The following is a 17,991-nucleotide window of genomic DNA, read 5'->3' as shown; positions in this document are numbered from 1 at the left end:
TCTCCACTCAAAAGACTAAACCTATTTGTAGTAATTCAATTAGAAAACGGAGAGGGTGAAGTAAACAGTCGAACTGTAGGTCTGGCCCTGATAAGCACAAAAATTACAAGTACTATCATAATGGCTAAACATACAACACTTGAAACACCTCTTAGACTTCCATTCATACTCCACATGAACCACCAAGTCCACATGCCTCAAGCAAACAATTACAAATTTAGGCAATAAATCTCCAGCCTCATTCTCCAACATACCCGAGCAAAAGTCAATCTCTGAGATTTCTCAGTTATCCTATCTAAAGACACAGGCCTACGCAAAAACACTCGCAACAACACTTAGTCCATGCGTGATCCACAACTCAAAAGGAACATTTGATAATTTAATCCGCACTGGTACCTTATCAAACACAAAAGTCTGAGGAGCAATACCTAGAATTCATCACTGAAGAAACAATGGTTTACCTCCACGGTGTCAGAACCATTAGCTAGAACCCAGTCTCCAACGACATAACAAAATTGAAACAAAATCATATCATTGTCTATAATAGTTATTAGTGTAAGACATATTTAAATAATACTATGTTTAATGAAAGTATGGGCTATATGTGTGGATTAATAATTTATCACATTGGGTTATTTTATTAGATTGGGTACAATTATGTGATCTAATTAATTAAGGCCCTAGATTCCTAATTGAGTATAGACTTAATAGGTAGAAGTCCCTTCCTAGTTAATTAAGTTTAATGGGAATCCTAATTGAAATAGTATATAAAGAAACCTTAGGGCTATGTTCCCCAATATACTAAAACAATAAGCACTCAGTCTTTCTTGAATCTCATCTAAAGAGATCCCACTAAGGATATTCGGAGTTTTGGTTGAAGAAGACCATAGTTATCTATCATCATCTTGAAGCTATCATTAGTTTCTCAATGGAATCCGATATGTTATTATTCTTGACAATTTGGCATGAATGATCCTAGTGTTTATCTATTCAATATAGATTTAAAGTATTTATGTTAACAAGTGGTATTAGAGCATGAGTTTTATGTTGGATTATTGGTTTTATGCGTTCTCCATTGGTATTGTGATTAAATTTTAGTTTCTGTTTAAAAAAAAAAAAAAAAAAAAAAAAAAAACCTAAATATTCACTACTAGCTCCAATGGAAAACCCTGTTTCTTGTGAATTATGAGGTCAATACGAAATCATTAAGGTTTTTTGTCATGGAGATTGTTTGAGATACAAAGCAAACTGATCTCTCAGCAACTTCATAGGCTGAAACAAAGTGGGTTTTGGATTTGGTGAATGTTTTGGAACGATTTGTGTTTGATAACGTTTGCAAATTGTTTTTTTTTTTTTTATTTCAACTCGGGTTATCTCAGCGACAAGGATAATGCCTGTGCTTCTTCTTTCATCTTGCTGACGTTTCTTGATCTTGATTCATAATTCTTGAATTGAAATCTAAATTTGATTAAAAATCTTATAATTATCAAGAATTAATCAATCAAAATTATTCAATCTTAATTCCTATTGGAAATTAATCAAACTGGCCAGAATTCCATTTAATTAGAATTGTTTGATAATTGAGTAAATTTAAAATCTAGTTTTTAAATTGATGATTATGTGAATTTGAATCTAAAGCTTAATTGATGATTCAAGTTTAAATTAGATTAATCATATTGTGCGTTTAAGTTACATTTGATTAATCATGTTGTAGATTCAAGATTAATTGATCATGTTGTGGTTTAAATTTAAATTTGATTGATAATATTTGGCGATATTCATATGTTTATGTTGCTTTAATTGTATTATATGTATGTAATTATTAAGTGAATATTGGTAAAGACTATTTGGTGTTCTTCCTCCTTTATTTTTGTACAATAATATTGTTATGTTATTGTGTCTTATATTTTATATTGGATTGGTCAAAATAATATGTTACCAAAGTAGCCTCTGTTATCTAGATTAATTTAATTCTAAAATACAAGATGTGCATATTCATGAATTTATGCGGATAATTATCGGCCCAAAGGAAGATAATTATTTGGTCAAATTATAGGTATGCATGTGATAATGAGTATGTGGAAATTATAAGGATTTCTCATGTGAAAAATAGTCGGTCTAAAGAAAGGCTGTTTTTGACAGAGTTAATTGTTAGTACTTTGATTACTACATTGAGAGTATCATTTACAGTTGGTGTTTTTGTCCAAAGGCTGGACATCAATGTTGTATTAGATATCTTGTTAAAGGGGCCCACCACTTATGTGAAATTATTTTGTTATATTCTAATTGTGAGCATATGTTTTGTTGTTTATTGTTTCAATTAGTCTTACTCAAATATCTAAAAATCTGTGTTCAATTCCTAAATTGAATGAATCGAACTTCAAGATTTGGAAGGAAAGCCTAGAGATACTTCTCGGGTGTATGGATTTGGACCTTGTATTAAGGACCGATAAACATACTTCTACTGAAGAACAACCAAATACGTCTAATATAGAGAAGTGAAAACGGTCAAATCGCATGTGTCTGATGATCATTAGGCACTCCATTCCGGAGACTTTTCGGGGCTCTATCACGGAAAGTGAAAATGCCAATAAGTTCCTTGCTCAAATTGAGAAATATTTTGCTAAAAATGAGAAAAGGGAAGTAAGTAATCTTTTGACTTCTTTAACTTCTATGAGGTATAAGGGCAATGGAAACATAAGGGAGTACATTATGAAAATGTCCAATCTTACAGCTAAATTAAAGGCACTTGATATCGAGATAAATGAAAATTTATTCATGCATCTGGTACTTATCTCTCTTCCTGCACAATTCACTCAGTTTAAGATAAGCTATAATACTAAGAAGGATAAATGGAGTATTAATAAGCTTATCTCATAATATGTGCAAGAAGAAGATAGGATTAAGAGAGAAAGGACAGAGAGTGCTCATTTGGCAACAGACTTTCGTGATAGGAAGAAAAAGAAATTTGTGGATGTTACAGAAATGATATCTCAGCAGAATAAAAACAAGAAACAAGCTACTGAAAATCCTTGTTTTTTCTACAAAAGGAAAGGTCACTTCAAGAAAAATTGTCCCAAGTACGCCAAGTGGCATGTAAAGAATGGTAAACTTCTTACTTTGGTTTGTTTTGACGTTAATTTAGCTTCTGTACCTACAGATACTTGGTGGGTAGATTCTGGTACTACTATTCACATAAGTATATCAATGCAGGGTTGCCTGTGGAGCCGACCGCCAAGTGATGTTGAAAGATTCATCTATGTAGGCGATGGCAAAGCAATTTCAGTTGAAGTTATTGGAAATTTTAGATTACTTTTAAAAACTGGACGTTATTTGGATCTGAATGAGACTTTTGTTGTACCGTCATTTAGACGGAATTTAGTTTCTATTTCCAGTTTGAACAAATTTGGTTTTTTTTGTTCTTTTGGAAATAATAAATTTAGTCTTTTTCAAGATTCTAAGCTTATTGGTTCCGGTTCTTTAATTGATAGTCTATATATGCTTGATTCTTTTGCTTTATTTAACAAGATCCTGTTATCTAATTCATGTGGTACAAAGCGTAAATTAAATGAGAACTCTGCTATGTTATGGCACAAGTGTTTAGGTCACATCTCTAAATAGAGAATTCAGAGACTTGTGTCAGATAGAATTCTTGATTCCCTTAATTTAAGTAACTTCAATGTTTGTATGGAATGTATTAAGGGAAAACAAATAAACATAAGAAAAGTAGGTGCCAACAGATGCTCAGACATCTTAGAACTAATACATATAGACATTTATGGTCCATTCCCTACGAACTTTTGGAATGGACAACAATATTTTATTACGTTCATAGACGACTATGCAAGATATGCGTACCTATATTTAATTCATGAGAAGTCTCAATCCTTGGAAGTTTTTAAGTCTTTCAAAGCTAAAGTTGAACTATGTCATCCTAGAGGAATGTGGAATCGTCCCGCAATACACTATGTCGGGCAAACTAGCATGAATGGTGTAGCGGAAAGGCAAAATAGAATACTTAAGGATATGGTAAGAAGTATAATTAGTCATTCTTCTCTACTAGAATCCCTCTGGGGTGAGGCACTAAAGACTGCAACATATATCTTTAATAGGATACCTAGTAAAGCAGTAGCCAAAACCCTTTATGAGTTGTGGACAGGAAAGAATCCTCGTATTAGGCATCTTCACATCTGGGGTTGTCCAGCTGAGGCTAGGCCTTATAGGCCTAATGAAATAAAATTAGACTCAAAAACTATTAGCTGTTATTTTGTTGGGTATTATGAGTGCTCTCGGGGTTTCAAGTTTTATGATCCCACTTTTAGATCATTGTTTGAGACAGGAAATGCTAGATTCCTTGAGGATGTTGAGTTTGGGGGGAAGATAACATATGTCTTTGAAGAGGAATTGGTTTATTTTCCTCATGTGGTTATAAATGATGTTCAAGCTCCAATTCCTGACTTCATTATTGAACCAATTATAGAACAAGACAACATTGAAGTTCCCGTTGTTGAACCTGAAGTTCAAACTCAACAACCTCAAGAAGTGCTACTAAAACGATCTACTAGAGAGAGAATAAGTACAATTCCAGATGATTATATTGTATTTCTTCAAGAACATCAAGATGATGTGGGCATAATGGAAGATGATCCAATCAACTTCCAACAAGCTTTACGAAGTTCTAACTCTCAAAAGTGGATAAGTGCTATGGAAGAGGAAATAAAATCCATAAAAGACAATGACGTTTGGGAACTTGTCGAACTGCCATCAGGAGTGAAACCAATAGATTGTAAATGGATATTTAAAACCAAAAGGAATTCACATGGCAATATCAAAAGATATAAGGCTCGTCTTGTTGCTAAGGGTTTTACTCAAAAGGAAGGCATTGATTGCAAAGAGACTTTCTCTCCGGTTTCATCGAAAGACTCTTTTAGGGTAATCATGGCACTAAAAGCTCACGTTGATTTAGAGTTACATCAGATGGATGTAAAAACTGTGTTTCTCAATGGGAACATTAATGAGACAATTTATATGGTGCAACGGGAAAACTTTGTGTCCGGTAATTCAAAGTCTATAGTGTACAAATTGAAGAAATCCATCTACGATTTCAAGCAAACCTCTCGTCAATGGTATCGCAAATTCCATGAAGTGATAACCTCCTTTGGTTTTGAGGTGAACATAGTGGAAGATTGTGTATATCACAAGTTCAGTGGGAGTAAATCAATCTTTTTGGTGTTATATGTCGATGACATACTCATAACTAGTAATGACGTAGGTTTATTGTATGACACTAAGAGATTTCTCAAAAGGAATTTTGAGATGAAGGATCTTGGTGATGCTTCTTTTGTATTAGGAATTGAAATACTGCGAGATCGTTCTCAAGGTATTTTGAGATTATCACAAAAGAACTACATTGAAAAGATTTTGAGTAGATTTGGCATGAGAGATTGTGCACCAAGAGATACCCCGATCGCTAAAGGTGATAAATTTCGGTTAGGTCAATGCCCCAAGACCACACTCGAGACTAAGGAGATGCAAAAGGTTCCCCATGCATCAGCCATTGGAAGTCTAATGTATGCTCAAGTATGTACGCGTTCAGGTATTGCCTTCATAGTTGGGGTGTTAGGTAGATATTTGAGTAACCCGGGGATGGATCATTGGAAAGTAGCCAGACGGGTTATGAGGTATTTACAGAGAACAAAAGATTATATGCTCACTTATCGGAAATTAGAAGTTTTGGAGATCATGGGTATTCTAATTCTGATTATGTAGGATGTCAAGACACTTTGCGATCCACTTTAGGCTATATCTTCATGTTAGCTGGAGGAGCTGTATCTTGGAGAAGTGTTAAACAAACACTTATGGCTTCTTCTACCATGGCTGTGGAGTTTATAGCATGTTATAAGGCATCCAATCATGGAATATAGTTGCGGAATTTTGTCACTGGGTTGCAGATAGTGGTTGGCATAGAAAGACCACTAAAATTATTTTGTGACAATAAGTCGACAGTGATGTATTCTAACAACAACAGAAGCACTATGAAGTCAAAGCATGTAGACGTGAAGTTTCTGGTTGTTAAAGAAAGAGTTCGGAATGGTCAACTTTTGATAGAACACATATGAACAAACTCTATGGTGGCAGATCCATTGACTAAAGGTTTACCACCTAAAGTTTTTCATGAGCATGTTGCTCACTTTTCTGATTCCATGGTTTAATGGGAGTTTGTTATTGAGGATGTTCTTTGACTTTATTTTGTTTATTTTCTATATAGAATAAAGTTTATGGTTTATGTCTTATTATATGAACTCGTTTATCATGCATGTAGTTTAGCATAAAGTATTTTAGAATGATCTCATTAAGGAATTTGGACCAGTTGGAAATAGGAATGATCTAGATCACTTTGCATGTAGTTTCCATACTATCCATCCATACTTGATCTATGTCATCGAATGTATTGGAATTGGTGATCAAAGAAGGTTTAGTTATAAGGGTAGTGACGAAAGCCGCCTTGATTCCGTGCTAATACAGGAGATAGACCAGATTGAACTAAAGGGAAATTCTATTATTGAAATAACCTATTTATGCGCGCTTAAGGTTTATGTGATTTAATTATATCAGGTACACAGACATAGCCCAAGTGGGAGAATGTTAGACATAGTTAAATAAGAATATGTTTAATTAAAGCATGGGTATGATGTGGATTAATAATTTATCACATTGGGTTATTTTAATAAATTGGGCCTTATTATGTGATCTAATAAATCAAGGCCCTACATTTCTAATTGAGTATGAACTTAATGGGTAAAAGCCTATTCCCAGTTAATTAGGATTTAATGGTAACCCTAACTGAACTAGTATATAGAGAGATCTTAGGGCTATGGTCCCCAATATACCAAAACAATAAGCACTCAGTCTTTCTTAAATCTCATCTAGAGAGATCCCACTAAGGACACATTAGGAGTTTTGGTTGAGGAAGACCACAGTTATCTATCATCATCTTGAAGCTATCATTAGTTTCTCAATGGAATCCGATATGTTATTATTCTTGACAATTTGGCATGAATGATCTTAGGGTTTATCTATTTAATATAGATTTAAAGTATTTATGCTAACAATTAGTTGAATCCTTTGCGTCCCCACCCTTTTTTAAGCAAATGTTTAATAATTGGATGGGTAACCGACCATCCCACCAACTGACCTACCAAGAAACATGCTCAGAGTGAAACTCCTTTCTCAACCACATCCTCCACTAGAAAAACGTTACAGATCCCATTAATGTCCATGGGTGGCATAAACAGTAACTCATGTATAGGTGATAGCTCTCAAAAAGAGCTATAATTTCTAGCTTAACTCAAGCTCGTTAGCAGATTTTTAATGTTAATTATCCTATTTTGTAGGTATCAAGCAACCAAGAGGTAGAACCAAGCGTTTGGAGTCAAACAGGGTTAACTTGAAGCAATTTAAAGGTAATTTAAGCACCGAGCTTCAAAGGAGTAACAAATGACCAAAATGCCCCTGACATGAGTGTCGCAACGATCATCAGGCCTAAGCCTAACGCTATCCCAACGTTGAAAGATAGTAACTGAATATATAAGGTAGCGTTGCAATGCTGCCAGGAGGTTGCAATGCTACGAACTCTTGACGCGATTCTTGTCTTCTGCATGCACGCCTCTTGGGCAAGCCGATGTCACGTCAGCGTCGCACCATCCATCCAACGCTCGAGGGCTAGCTGCATAACAACGTTGCAACGCTACGCTGTCCCTAGTGTTGCAACACTATGATTGCTTCCTATATATCTCTCTCTTTACTTTAGGTCAAAATAATGTTGGATTTTATGGAGTCTGAGGAAAGGCCTGATTTTCTTCTTCCTCCTTATCTTTTCAGCATCATTAGGTAGGTTTCATTCATTTTATTTTGGATTGTAAGCTTGGATTGGATCATCTCTTTGATTTGTCTATGGATTATTGAGATAATTTCTATCTAGTTCTTGGATTAAGAATTCTTCGCTTATTTCTTGAGTTTTCTGGTTTAATTGGTGTTTTGCATTCTGAAATTATGTTTTCTTTGAATCCTTTTTAATTTCTGTACATACGATTGTGAGATTGACTTTTCACGCATAATCTTGCATGACTAATCATTTTTTAGTTATGCCATGTTCTTACCTGAATGTCTAGCTAAAATCTATCAAGTAACATTAGTTAATTGTGCATTTGATGACTATTCCTAAAATGCATGAATTTCTAGGTTCAAAAATAAAATTGGTTAACTGAATATGGCCTTCTTGACAATTCATTGACACAATTGAATCCTAAATTGTAATGTATGTGTTTTTAGTTCTATATGACCGCTATTGAACCCAATAGCATTTAGAAGCATATAGATTAGTTAGGGTATTGACTTTCCAACCTTAATTAATAATTAGGATGCTTTCTGGGCTAGATTCTTGCTAGTGATCCGCCACTATAGAGACTAGTTCGGTCGAATCAAGCGAATAGTTGTGCATTCATAATTAATTGGCAGAAAACGATGATGGAAATTGCATTGAATGTCTATCTTGGTATGAGAACTTGATAAACTAATTTCTATTTACATTTATCTGTCGCATTTTAATTTCTTTCATGTTTCATTTTATTCAAAACCAAAACCCTGTTTTTACCGCTTTCTAGTCAAATTTAGCTTAGGAGAGATTTAATTCTTGGCCTCTCTGCGATTAGACCCCATGCTTGCCACTTGTATTACCTTGTAGTATAAGTAGCGGTTCGATGATTTATAAGTATTCTTTTTATCGGGTCTGGAGTTTATTAATAACGTAAATTTCTAGCCGAACAATAGAAGCTGCACAATGATCCAAATAAGGAGGCCTATGTTGACTTTGATAAGGCAACACAAACTGGCCTCACCACTCGCCCTTGTCCCTATTCCTCACCTCAAAGTAGAGCCTAAATCACCATTATCACATTGGGGACTTGAAGGCCTTATCTCATTATTATCGACCAATTACCTTTTTGTTGGTAGAGTGAATCTCCTTTCTCAACCACATCCTCTATCGGAATAACAGTACAAGACCTATTAATGTCCATGGTTGGAATAAATAGTAACTCATTTACAAGAGTTGAACGATGATCCAAATAAGGAGGTCTAAGTAGACTTTGATAAGGCAACACCCACTAGCCTTACCACTCGCCCTTTTTCCTCTCTCTTGCCTCAAACTAGAGCCCAAGTCACCACCATTCAAAGCCCTTGCCTCACTATTATCAACAATAACCTTTCTGCTGGCAGATAATTCTGAAGCCTGAAATTAGAAAGAGTCACCATTCAAAACATCAGTCACCACTGAACTTAAAGCCTTTACCTCTCTGTGGAATGACACATCGCCCACTACCCGTACACTCGATGTGCCTTCACCACCACCATTCGAATTCACTCCAATAGAATGTGACACATCAACCCATTTCTTTATTAAACCCTGCTTCTAGAAGGTCATAAGGGTTCTATCTATTACTTCACTAGAGTGCTTTTTCTTTATCACCCAAATAGACCACTCTCCAAACCCACTACAACTCTTAACCACAACTGCAAGTACAACCACGTAAATAACTCCATAGTCTACCACCCACACACAACAAGGGATTTGTTTTTTTTTTTTTAATATTGTGGTTAGGAAAAGAATTTAGGGAAATATTATTGTTGTGAAACTATTTAGAGATTTAGGGTTATTTTGGAGTTTTCGAGGGGGAAGGTGTTATAAAATATTGTTTCGAGGCTTCAACCTTCGACCTAAAGAAGATGTCGAGTGTTGAACGTTCGATGTACAAAAATTAAAAAAGAGGTCGAGGGTTGAACCATCTATCAGTGTGGCACAATTGCAGTCTGACATCAAATCAAAGTTTGGATATCATGTTCCTTACCATAGGGTATGGGAGGGCAAAAGAAAAGTGTTGGCTAAAGTGTTCAGTGATTGGGATGAGTCTTACAAATTGTTACCCAGGTGATTGTATATGATTAAGCAGACCAATCCCGGAACACGTGTAGAGTGGAGAGTGAAAGAAACATTTACTGAAGGCCATGTTATCCTAATTTCTGTATTTTGGGCATTTGGTCCTTGTATAGAAGCTTTTAATAAATGTCGACTGATAATTCAGATAGATGGTACACACTTGTATGGCAAATATCGAGGAAAATTGCTGATTACTACATCGAACAGGCATCTTCTTCCACTTGCATTTGTCGTTGCAAATGAAGAGTTCATAGACTCACGGGGATGGTTCCTTAAACACTTGAGAGAAATTATAACACACGAAGAGGTGTGTTTAATTTCATATTGACATGCTAGCAGAATCTTATTATTATGTTTAAAAAGTTTATGTTTATAATTTAAAAAGTTTAATACAAAATTATTGTGATTTTTTAATATATTTCTTCTAATATTTTTTTGTATTAAATTTGAAAAAATAGTTTTAAAAAGTTTACCTCATTGTTATGTTTAAAAAGTTGATGTTTATAGTTTAAAAACTTATTGTGATTTTTATTGTGGTTTTTAAATATATTTCTTATATATATTTTTTATTGTGATTTTTATTGTGATTTGTTTTTGTTTAAGTTTGATAATTAGTAGAACAATTAGTAATGTATTTTTTATTTTTTTTTTTAGAAAATGGCAGACAAACAAATGGTAATATGATTGATGATGTTGATGGAATTGACTATGACCAACCACCAAGTGGGGGTTTTAGCATAAATGTGAACTTGTATTTTTCATTGAAATGGTTGGGATGTCATTTAGTGTATATATGAGAACAAATCAGTTAGAAATAATATATAGACATCCTAACCTAGAACCATCAGGATCAATAAGGTTTATGTCATTCCCTATTCCGAATGCACAAGCTATGAACTTGATGTTCTCAATCGTGACGCCACTGCCAAATTTAGTGCATTTGTATGTAAATGTAAATAGGATAGAGTTGGATATAAACTTGAATGCACCATTTAGTCAGTTTGAAGATCCAACTGAATGTATTGATCTTGATCCGGAGTCAGTTGCATCGTCATGTGATAATGAAGATATGGAGATTTTAGAACTAAAGTGGACGATGAATTTGAAGAGTTGGATTTCGATGGTCGTGAATATGAGTTACCTTTAGATACATTCAACGATTTGGATATGAATGTACTAGATAGCATTCGAGAACATGACCTAATTGTAGCCCCTGTGGACGTTGACAATACTCAGTTGTATAAAGGGATGATTTGTCAAGACAAAGAAATACTACAATACGCGGTCAAATGTTTTGCTATTAAATGTCATGCAACATATGAGGTTATGGAATCGATACAGACGATTTGGGCAATTCGGTCTAAGAAGTAGGAAGAAGGTTACAAGTGAAGACTTCGTGCAATAAAAAAAAATCGTATGGCTTGTTCGAGATCACTAAGTATGATGAGCAGCATACATGTTTTTATTCATAACTGAGTCAAAGTCATGTGCAATTGGATTCATCAATGATTGCACTAGAGTTCTGTGATGCCGTAAGAGAAAAACCATCTATCAGTATGGCACAACTGCAGTCTGACATCAAATCAAAGTTTGGATATCATGTTCCTTACCATAGGGTATGGGAGGGCAAAAGAAAAGTGTTGGCTAAAGTGTTCGGTGATTGGGATGAGTCTTACAAATTGTTACCCAGGTGATTGTATATGGTTAAGCAGACCAATCCCGGAACACGTGTAGAGTGGAGAGTGAAAGAAACGTTTACTGAATGCTATGTTATCCTAATTTCTGTATTTTGGGTATTTGGTTCTTGTATAGAAGCTTTTAATAAATGTCGACCAATAATTCAGATAGATGGTACACACTTGTATGGCAAATATCGAGGAAAATTGTTGATTACTACATCGAACGGGCATCTTCTTCCACTTGCATTTGTCGTTGCAAATGAAGAGTTGATAGACTCATAGGGATGGTTCCTTAAACACTTGAGAGAAATTGTAACACATGAAGAGGTGTGTTTAATTTCATATTGACATGCTAGCAGAATCGTAGCAGTGAACAATCCAGCAAATGGTTGGACGGACCAAGATGTCACCATCGTTTTCGCTTACGATATATCGTTAGCAACTTTAATAAAATGTACAAATTTAATACATTGAAAAATTATGTTTATTGTGTCGGGTGTCAGTTTCAAATTCAAAAGTTCAATAAAGCAATTGAAGATATTAATGGAATAGATATAGGTGGATGACGACAAATCTATCCGAGTGCATAAATGGCATCCTCAAAGGAGCTCGAATGTTGCCTATAAATGCTCTTGCTCAAATAACATTCTTCAAGTGCGTGAATTATTTCGAGAAAAGAAGGGAAGAAATAAGAGATGCATTGGAGTGTCAAGATAAATACACCCGATAATATTATTTTCTATATATATATATATATATATATTATTAACAATTTGTTTCAAGCATATTTTATAATACTAAGTGTAGTAAAAATTCAGGTACGCACATGAAAAAATAAATAAATGTGTTGCAAGATCTAATAAACATGAAGTACAATCATACGATCGGTATGAAGGTGTGTTTCATGTGAAGACTGGATGTCATAGTCTCGATGCTAAAGGAAGAAATATTCAAATATTAAGACTAAACAGGTCTGAACGGTACTGTTCACGTAACAAGTGGCAAGCGTTCGACATTCCGTGCTCGCATTTTATGGCAGTTTGCTCATATTTTAACATGAACTACGAAGACTTTATTGAGGACTACTATAAATTGTCAACGTATGCTGAATGTTACTCTCCTCAATTTCAACCTGTACCGCATGAAGATTACTGGATCATGCACCCTAATATCTCGCTTACCATCTAATACCATTCGCTGTTAAGAAAACCTAGTAGACCAAAAAGTTCATGTTATCATAACGAGATGGATTGGACAGAACCAGTCACTTGACAACGATGTGGATTTTGTAATCAGTTAGGCCATAATCGAAGAAAGTGTCCTTCGTTACTAAGATGGGCTCCAGATAGTTAGGGATTGAGAAATAAAATATTTTTATTAATATCAATTTATTGTATATTCAATTTTTTTATTATAATTTATGTATATTCAATTTTTTTATTGTAATTTTATAAAGTTGCACATTATTCTTTTAATTGAGAAATAATATTTATTTCATGTATATTTAATTAAGTGTAGATACTGTATATTCAATTTTTTATTAATTCATATAAGTTGTACATTATTCTTTTAATTAAGTTGTACATTATTTAATTGAGAAATAAATAACTTTTTATCATGTATTTTTAATTTAGTTAATTAAATCGTACATTATTCTTTTAATTGAGAAATAAATATTTTTTTCTTTCAGATCATGACTTTAAACCCAGGACCTATTGATCTCGATGTTTTGTACGACCAGTCCATTCATGATCATCTGTTGTATAGCAAGATCGTTGTCTAGGCGTTGAGAAGCAATTGTCCGCACTATCCCACTCCACCCTCGAATACTACCGCTATCCATACATTTGGATTCTATGGGTTGCCAGATTGGGATTTATTTCAGTTGGACTGGCATCTGATCATAGCCTTGGTCGAGAGATGGAGGCCTGAGATGCATACATTTCATATGTCTGTTGAAGAGTGCACTATCACTCTACAAGACATAGAAATGTATTGGGGTTACTGTTGACAGTGAGCCTGTCAATAGTGATGAATGCTACGATGTCTGGTCACAAGTTTGTCAACTGTACCTCGGTGTGATCCCACCTGCCGACAAAATTAAAGGATCGAGGTTAACTTTGATATGGTTAGAGACACAATTCCATGAGCTCACAGATGATACAAATGAGGAAACTGTCATAAGATATGCGCGATTATATATACTACAAATGATGGGTGGAAGTATGTTTTCCAACAAATCAAGTCATTTTGTTCACTTGATGTTCCTGCCACTATTAGCTAACCTTTATGTTGCGGAGCAATATTCGTGGGGTGGAGCATGTTTGGCATGGTTGTATAGACAACTATGCAAAGCAACAAGACTTTAGGTTCGTGAGATAGCTGGGCCTCTCATATTTTTGAAACTATGGGCTTAGGAGCGATTTCCAACAATGGCTCCATAACTACAACATGTCAATGATGCTCAGTTAGCTGGACGAGCCTACAGTTCTCAATATGTTATTTGAATTCAATTTAATTTTTATATCACTGATCTAGTTAATTTAGAATCTAAATTATCAATTTAAAAATTTAGATGGAGAGACAAATTTTGTGTGACTAGGACAGCCACACATATAGTCATCTAGTACAGATACATGTTTGATTTGCTTCAACCTGATCAGATACATTAACACTGAACCAAATTGATTATTTTATACACATTTTTATTATATTTGTCTTTAATGTTCTCCAATATAATATTTTGTGTTTCAGATTATTTGGGAACTGGACAAAATTATTATGTATACTTTGCCTAATTTCTGTATGAATGGTCAAAACATATGGCAGACGATGAGTCCTCTCATATGTTTTCACATTGGCGAGTGGCATCTTCCTGACAGGGTGATGAGACAATTCGATTTTTAGCCGGATGTCCCATCGCCTTGTAATACTAAACCCCTACTGCATGATATCGACTTAAGGACTGGAGATTGGTCCGAAAAAGTTGCACATTTGGTAGTGTGATGAAAGTATCGTGCAAGGTTTATTGTAATGGGGGTTTCTATTGAACAATTTGACAGGATGTCACTCAAGACTCCATTCATTGGTATAATAATATCTTAAGGCGCTACGTCACTTTTCCGGGAGCAACTGTGGGTCATCTGTTAAATGAATGAATATTATCTAATTATTTTTAATTTAAATTTATTTTAAATATTATCTAATTGTTTTATAATTCACAGAGATCAAACAACAGTAGACTCCGTAATGTTGCGAATGATCCAAACCAGGTTCTTGCTATATGTAGTGACAACCAAAGCTATATGGAGGAGATACATTATATGTACGATATACCTATTGTTCCTCCACCAGCTCCTAGACGTAGAGGACCTGTTCGGGAAGAGGATGAGTTTGATGAGGTTGCCCATAATGTGGAAGAGTTGCCCATGTGATGCAGACGTAGAGTCAAACTAATTATGTTAATCCGATGATGATGATGTCAACATTTGGTTCAGGACATTATGACTCAAAGGCTGGTCCTTCGTCTTCATACATGCATGGACATGGTCGGGGTCATGGAGAGCATAATGAATATTTATATTATGAAGCGCCGCAAAGGTACCAGAGCAACATCAGGAAGAACCAGAGCAACCTCAAGTTCAAAGTCGACGACAACAACCAGCTCGAAATCGACAGCGCTCGCCTTGTGGGACACATTGATTTTTGTAATTATTTTTATATAAATGAGATATTTTAATTTACACTTTTTTATTTTTATGAGATAATATTTTTTTAATTTGTTCTTTTTAGAGTTAAGTTAAATAAAATAATAAAATGTTGAATATACCAAATAATAACGAATTAGAGTATAATAAAATAATAAAATGTTGAATTAATGGAAAATTAAAAAAAAAAACATGTAGGTCGGATTTCAAAATTTGACATAGGTTGGTCGAATTTTGAAGACTCAACACATTAAAAAAAACCATATTTTTATAAATAGTTGGTAACAACAATATTTTTATAAAGTGTTTTTAAAACAACAATATTATTTCAATTTTCCTCACAACAAGCCATTACAAAAAGTAACTCACAATAAGAAAAAGAAAAATAACCCATGATGATCAACCATGTAAAGAGTAACCAACAACAAGCCAATGATAAACCAACGCAAGAGAAAATCCACAACGAGCACACCCATTCTACCGTCAACAGGCATCACCTAGGGTTTCGTGCTTAGATTTAGTTTTGATTGATTTCTAATCTTTTTATAGGAATATTTGGATGTATCTTCTTAATATACACATATTATCTCACTTTACTCAAATAAAAAAAGGAATTAAAAAATATTTTTTAAAAAATAAGAAAATTTGACTCGTGACAAACTATAATTGAACACTTAGATAGAATGGACAAAGATAAGTATCTTTGTCTAGCATCCATCTAACTAGTTTTCTATATGTTACGAGGGAAATTTGTACGGATGACCCAAAAACTGGGCCCAAAATGTCAAATGACCCATTTTTAAAAAATAATGTCAATTGACTCTCTACTGACATCATCGCCATACCAAATTACGTAAATTACCTTTACTTCTTCGTCTTTTTACCTTTTTACTGAGAACCCACCAAAACTTTTACTATTCTTCATTCAAATTTTCCAAGGCTAACAGCTTTGTATCGCTCATAAATGAAAAACTATTTTCGGCTTGCAAATGATTCTACTACCGCCGACAAATCGAATCTGATCGGTAAATCTTTCAATATGTGCCTGAAAATGTCTTACACTGATCGGTAATGGGATTTTATGGGTCATTCTGGGTTTAGAAATACACTGATATGGTTTATTTTGTTTGTTTTTTTGGTTTTTGATGTGTTATGTGGTTGAAGACGAGTAGAAAGAGTTTGCGAGCGAGATAAGTGAGAGTGAAATCGGTAGAGCGACACCGGAGAGAACAAATGTGAGCGAGATAAGTGAACCTATAGTTTTTTTGTTTGTTTTTCTGGTTTTCGATGTGTTATATGGTTGAAGACGAGTAAAAAGAGAGAATGTGAGAGTGACACCAGAGAGAGCGATACCGAAGAGAGCGATACTTGAGAGAGCGATACCGGAGAGAGCGACACTAGTGAGAGCAAGTCTAGTGAGAGCGAATCCAGCGAGATTTAAACAGAATGTTGTTTTACATTTTCTTTTCCTTAAGGAGTTTACTGATTGAATTTTTATTTAATGCAGGAGTGATTTAAGATGACTACACGTTTCAGAATAGCCGAAGCCGACCGATTTCCTGGTCAAGTAACCAGCTTGGCCCACATTGCTAATGCAAACAAGATTGTGAAAGAGAAGCTCACGCCAACGCAGTTGCACATGTTCAAGAGAACAGTTTTTGGGCGATTTGTAGACGTTTACATGGGGTTTAGTAGCCCAATTGTCCATCACATGTTCCTTAAAGAAGTGAAAAGGACAAGATCAGACACAATGTCATTCACTGTCTGTAGGAAGATTGTCACTTTTTCAAAGGATGACTTTTTGTTGATGACTGGTTTGTGGTAATCCCCAACACGAGTTGATCGGAACTAGCAATCCTCATATGAACTTACTATCAAGTATTTTGGTAATCGAGTGACGAAGGACACTTTACACCTTCGTCAATTTGAAGAAAAATACAAGGACTTAGAGTTTGAAAATGATGATGATGTTATAAAGATCAGACTAATTTACTATACTGAGGTCGCAATGATGAGGAAAAACAAACAGAAAAATGCAATCGACCTCAAACGTTTCAAGAACGTTCAAAACTTGGAGTACTACAATAGTCTTGATTGGGGTACCATTATTTGGGAGAGGACATTAGATGCCTTAAAGACTGCATTAAATGATAAGAGCAGTCTATACATGATGAGGGTCAAAGCAAATAAAAACTACATTGTGAAGTACTCCTTATGTGGATTTCCACAAGCGTTCCAGGTAAATTTGATTAACATAATAATCGTGTTGTTTGATCTAACATTACTATTGTTCTTAATATATTTTAAATTTTATTTAGGTATGGACGTACGAGATCTTAGCATCATCGATAGCTGGGAACATTGCAGAGCGAAGGAGCAAGATGGCTTTGCCCCGCATATTACGATGGTCATGCTCCCACTCAGTGTCCTTCAAAGTACTTGAGAGAGAGAGATATTTGAGTCTGTACGTTTACTCTGTGCATAATATGTTTATCTGGTTGTTAAATTGACACTAACCAGTTTACTGGGTTGTTAATGCAGATAAAGGTTAAAGAGGGCACTGTCATGTCAGATGCTGAAAGGGAGTTTCGGGATACCCCAGTGGAACGAC

The sequence above is a fragment of the Benincasa hispida genome, chromosome 6 (genome assembly GCF_009727055.1).
Source record: "Benincasa hispida cultivar B227 chromosome 6, ASM972705v1, whole genome shotgun sequence".
NCBI classification, from domain to species: Eukaryota; Viridiplantae; Streptophyta; class Magnoliopsida; order Cucurbitales; family Cucurbitaceae; genus Benincasa; species Benincasa hispida.
The sequence above is the reverse complement of the archived record's forward strand: the minus strand, read 5'-3'. Positions refer to the sequence as shown.